At 39.8% G+C, this 5,969-nt stretch overlaps 1 pseudogene across 1 annotated transcript; it reads right to left on the bottom strand.

Annotated features, from left to right (window-relative positions):
* Positions 1 to 1,290: 1,290 nt before the first annotated feature.
* On the bottom strand, positions 1,291 to 2,921 carry LOC128566927 (mortality factor 4-like protein 1; annotated as a pseudogene). The gene has a single exon (XR_008374663.1). The product of XR_008374663.1 is annotated as a mortality factor 4-like protein 1 (transcript).
* Positions 2,922 to 5,969: the final 3,048 nt, after the last annotated feature.

Below are 5,969 nucleotides of genomic sequence, written 5' to 3'. Positions count from 1 at the left end.
CAATAAATCACATAATTTAGAAGTGAGTTGAGTGGTCCTTTTTGTGGTTGGATTTCAGTGAATACTCAAAGTTTGAGAGTACCCTTATATCAGCCTATTCCCATACTGATATTTGTGGCTAGAAAATACTTTGATTTTTAATTAAATGCTACATATTATTGGAAGGAACTCATGACAAAACTATCTCTTTCATGTTAAGCCTATGAAAATCTTATACCACTATAAATGCAAATCTAGCTCATGGTGGCTTTAGTAGATGGTAGATTATTTTGCTTTTCACATAGCGAGAAGGCTGGAGGTTAGTGACTCAGTATCAGTGGCTGGGAGACGTCAAGGTCACTGCCTTGACAATTCCCCTGGTCTTTTTCTCATCATCACAAAATGGTTGCCTCTGTTTCAGATGTTAAGTTTGTATTTAAGTCAGAAAGAAGGAGCTTAAGGACAGCCTCTTATTCATTGGTTTAGCTAGGAGAACCAGCATTTCCCAGAAATCTCCAGCCAACTTCTGCCTGTTGGCATGACATTAGGCAAAACTATGTCACATGACTACTCCCACTCACCCCCTACCAATGGGGGCAAGGGAGGCAAGTTTGGAAATGAATAATAGATTAGCCACCCAATTATTTTTATACCTCAAGTGCCCATTTAACTGAAAAACAGAATATTATTTACCTCTTTTTTTTTTTTAATAATACCTCTCCAGGCAGAAATTGTGATTTTTAAAAAGTATGGGAGATACGTGAAATTCCTGAAAGGGATCTCGGAAGGTCTAGAAATTTCTGGTTATGAAAAGTGAAAGATATTACCCAAAACTTCTTCTAAGAACATGGGAAGCTGTCTTAAAGTAAAAAGGTCATTTGGTTGTCAACAACAGTCGTTGAGGCATGTTTGATGGTGTCATCGCCCTAAATCCTCCACCAAGACTGCTGAATTTATCAGAGAAGATTCGGTTTCCCTTACTCAGAGCCAACTCTGAGCTTTCATGAGGAAAAAACTTCCAGAAATGCAGTGCAGTGCCATAGGACCAAGCACCTTGGTTCTCTGGTCCTTCTCTGGTCTCATCACACTGGCCACTCCTCCTAGTGGACCCATGTACCATGGAGACCTTGGCACAGCAGAATTTCCCCTTCCTGCATGGCCTGGTAAGACAGTCTCTTTAAGGAACCCAGTAAGGACTTTGAACAGATGGCAGCGCTTGTTCAGTCTTTAATTCCTTGAGCTCCTCTTTATAATGATGCTTTGACATGATAAAACAGTTCTCAGCGTTAAACTTTGTGTATTTAATATATCTTTTTTTGAAATTTAAAGAAAAAATTTATTGAAGATCTGAAAAACAATTCTTAAAAGATTGACTTTTCCAGAAAACTAGCCACACAATGCATTGCGTCTATCATGTTAAAACGTGCATTAGACACAAATACAAAAACCATGAAACAAGCCACCATTCTTCAACAATTTGAGCAAAGATCAAATGCCTAAGGAACAACACGGATGACTTGCAAAGGATGAGCTCTTTACTTTAAGCACCATTAAAAAAAAAAAAAAAGGAGCACAAATGGATGACTGTGTGCAGTTATATACACTGAATTGAACCTTTGGCACTAGGAATCAGAGCATTTTGTCATATAGCATTAACACATATTATAAAAGTGCGTAGTGTAAAAGGAATAGAACCACCAGCATTCAAAAGCAGCTTTGTCAACTAGGCAATAAAACACTCTACAACTTGTCTTTCTGTTATCCATCACTGAGTACACTGGTAGCAACTTTGAAATGAAAAAAAGAAAAGAAAAAAGGAGCTATAACCCCTTTTATTTTCTCTGTTTAAAATCAAACAAAAAACAAACATCAATTCTGTTATACACTAACATCTTCAAAGTACATCATTTGTACAAGACTAAGAACAAAAATGTGTTTACAGAGATCCAAACATATATGCGTGAGACCATCTCTCACACAGCTTTCCGATGGTACTCAGGAGGAGCCACTTAATAATCGCTGGCACCAAACAAGATGGCAGAATTCTTTGCCAGCTACTTTAGGAAATCATGAAGATAGTTCAGTAATAAAGCAAGGCTTTTCTCATCCAAAGGTGTACAGGCCAACATCGCTCCAATTCGTACAAATAATCTCAGTAGATGTGGTGCTCCGTATACTTGGGACCTGAGTGCATCAGGGTGATCTGCAAGAATTTCAGCAAACTGCGGTCTCTCAAATTTGTACAGGAGCTGAGTGCCCAACATTACATTCAAGTATTCTTTTATCCCTGCCACAACTTCATTAACAGCATACTCCTTATTATTTGTGTTTCCACGAGATTTCTTGTAATTTGCATAATCCTCCAGAATGGAATCCACATTCTTCTTAGCAGGAAGATAAAAGAGCTGTTTTTGCCTGGTAATTAAGTCCCAGTCATCAACAAGCCAAGGTTTTAGCTCTTCAGGAATCTTTACTTTAACTTCAACTCTGTTCATGAATGTTTCTTCATTTTCAACAGTAGGATCTACCCGGGCCCTTTTATTCAGAGGAGGTTGAGGTGTCTCACTGGTACAGCCACCATCTCCATTTCCGGGTGTTTTCTGCTTATTCTTCTTTGTTTTCACTTCAACATTTTTCTGTTGCAGACCAGATGTCTTCTTTCCTGGGGCGGCCCCTCTCATCTTCCCCTCTGCAGACTGCTCCTGATTGACTTTTTGAAGTTCTCGCTGTTTCTGCAGATTGGTCTCCACATATTTGAGTACTCTGCTCTCTGGAACCCATTCATTCCAATTTTTATTCCAAACACTGTAATGTATAAAGTATTTCACTTGTTTGTCCTTTATGGCAACCTTTACACACTTTGCTTCATAAAGAGGCCCGTGAAAGCACAGTACTCACTCACCCTCCTGGAATTTAGGCTTTGGGTCCTGCTTTGGCACCATTTATAAGTGATTCCTATTTGATATATTTTGAAACTTGCCATGGAATCTTGGCTTTAACTGTTCTTAATCTTCATTCATTTTATAAATACCAAAGTTCTCAGTGACTATTCCTAAGGAAGGATTCATTTGGCTTCTATGCACTTGTCTGTGTGAAGAGTATTCTGTCTTCGAGATTTATTAGGAGTTCTGCATTTCTTATCTTCTTATAGAACTAAGAAGCTGGATGGCTGCTGTTATGATATTAGGCTAACATATATATATATTTCTTAGTTTACCTGTACTTTAGGCGGTGCGATAAGGAATGCGAGAGTTCTTGAGCACAATGCCTGCCCTGGTCCCTCCCAGCCCCAGATGTCAGCCTCAAGCAGGATAGAAAATATTTAACCATATGTCAAGCCTTCTTTTCACTGTGTCTAGGACCTACATCACTAAAAAATTACTGGACTATAATACACAAAATTTTAATTTCACTAGAAGGAGAAAGTCTTTTAATATATATTTGAATATATAACAGAATGTTTTTAAGATTTATTAGTGTTTTTAGAGACAGAGCATCACTGGTTACCTATACTGGAGAGCAGTGGCCCAATAATAGCTCACTGTAACCTAGAATTTGGGGATTCATTTGATTCTCCTGCCTCAGCCTCCTGAGTAGCTGGGATTACAGGCAAGTGCCATCAAACCTGGCTAAATTAAAAAATATATTTTGCAGAGACAGGATCTTGTTATGTTGCCCAGGCTGGTCACAAACTTGTTTTGATGGGTTGTTCTTCCAGAAATATCTGTGATAGGAGAAAGAATTTAGGATAAGACTCTGAATGGAAAGAGTTCAGCTCTTATTGCACCTGGATAAAAAAGGTAAATAAGGATTCCTATTTAGGACTCTTAAATCATTCTGTGTAGAGGGTCCAAGTCTGCCTGCTTCACAGTCTTTATAAAACTCAGGCCCACCCACAGGTATGATTGAAAATATGTTCCCATGAGGGAAACTACCCCAGACTTGCAAGGAAACAGCCTTGAAGGAGGAGGTGAGAAGCTCTGAAGAGGAACTGAACCTGCTCCTCAGTTTTCCCTGGATGCAGCCCCCATAGTTTCTTTCACTAAATATTTTTGGAGATTGAAGACTATAATTTTTAAGGAAAAAATTATGAACTAAAAGTCATATTTCATCTCAACTCTCTCATTTGTAAACAAAGAGGGAAGAAACTCCCCTTTTCTGATTTACTTGGATGAAACAAAATGTCCCTATTTCATAAATGCTTGTGATGGTGAAGGTGGTGAAAATAGGAGCACTTCTTTCTACACAGAAAGCATTTCATTAGCAAATGAATTGCAAAGAATATGACCCAGATATTTAAAGATGCAAAGAAACTTAGAAAGGGGAGTAGCAAGATATTTGGAAACGATGAACATTGCACGACTGCTTAAATGCATACAGCGGCAAAAATATACCCTTGCTGTTTGGAGCAACAAACAGAATGTGTCAGCTTATGGAACAAGGAAATGACGGGTCTCTAAACACATTCCTTTGATGAGCAACAGCTGGTTACTCCGTTTTGGGTGTGGCATTTCAATGTCTTTTTATGTGTGCACTCTGCTAATGTGCCAAGAGCTGTGTGTACACCAACTGCTGGGGCTTGGGTGGATTTTTTCCCCCCCTAAACCAATTATGGCCCCCAGAGCTCCTAGGAGTCATGAAATCCTAATCTTTGCATCGGAGAAGTCTTGAAAATGCTTTAGGGAGGTGGTTCCTAACCTTTTTAATCATGAGAATCCCTTTCAACCTTAAAAAAAAAAGCCTTCAAGAACTTCCACAGGAGGTTGCATTTTAAATGTGTGTGCCTTGAGAAAATGCAAAATGGCAAAAGACTTTTATAAATTCAGTGACATTCATAATTGATTTGTACTTCATTAATGATAATAGCGTTTACATAATTTGAAAAGGAATAGTATATATACTTGCCAGATGTCTTTTTCATTCCAAAGCAACAATTTACAGACCCCTTGTAAGAACTTCACCACTCCACCCCTGGCTGTCTTTTATTCACAAATTGAGAGAACCTGATCAGGCAAATTGCCCTTTTGAGAGGCTACAATGATCCTGCCAAGTTATTGTCCAGCCTGTACTTGAAATACTTCAGTGACAGGGAACTCACTACTCAGAAAGTCTTTGAATCATTCTACTCATGCTAGACTAGTTGACTTCCTTACCTTGAACTCAAGTTCTTGTTACTTACCTAATTTGCTTCTAATGATTTCTTTTTTTGAGACAGAGTCTCACTATGTTGCCCTCAGTAGAGTGCCGTAGCGTCACAGCTCACAGCAACCTTGGGCTTAAGTGATTCTCTTGCCTTAGTCTCCCAAGTAGCTGGGACTACAGGCACTCACCACGACACCCAGCTATTTTGTTGTAATTGTCATTGTTGTTTGGCAGGCCCGGGTTGGGTTTGAACCCGCCAGCTGGAGCCCTAGCCGCTGAGCTACAGGTGCCGAGCCATGCTTCTAATGATTTCTTTAGGTCTTGCACACAGATCGAGCCCTTCTTCCACAAGATGACCTGTCGAAAATTGTAGACAGCACTGAAGCTTTCTAAGCTGTGTCTTCTCCAAGCTAAACCCACCCAGCACCATGCAGCTTTTCTGAGTGAGTGCTTTCTTGAAATTGTAAAGTTTTAATCTTTGAAGGCCCTGGGCCGGTACTGCCTCTGAAGGCAATCCTCCTCTCCTCTTCTACTGTCTTCTTTGACCCTTTTAATTTCACTCTGCTGTCATGAGGAATTTTTTTCCTCTGGATTATTTGACACCACACCAGAAAGGAAGCCATTCAAGTGCTGCCACGTGAGGGTAGAAAACAGGTAAAATTCTGTTTTTTCTGTGACTCAGAACAAGAATACCTTACCACTTGCATTTCCAATCTCATGTACCTCAATGGTGCAGTATGCAGAGGGGTGCATAGCTGGATGGAGGGGTGGGATTGAGGCCGTGGGATCTGAGTTCAAGTCCATCCAGGTGCTGCTGCTGTGACCTTGGGAAATATCCCTAACTGCTC

This window comes from Nycticebus coucang, chromosome 15 (genome assembly GCF_027406575.1).
Source record: "Nycticebus coucang isolate mNycCou1 chromosome 15, mNycCou1.pri, whole genome shotgun sequence".
In the NCBI taxonomy this organism is placed as follows: Eukaryota; Metazoa; Chordata; class Mammalia; order Primates; family Lorisidae; genus Nycticebus; species Nycticebus coucang.
This window is presented reverse-complemented; position numbering and strand designations above follow the sequence as displayed.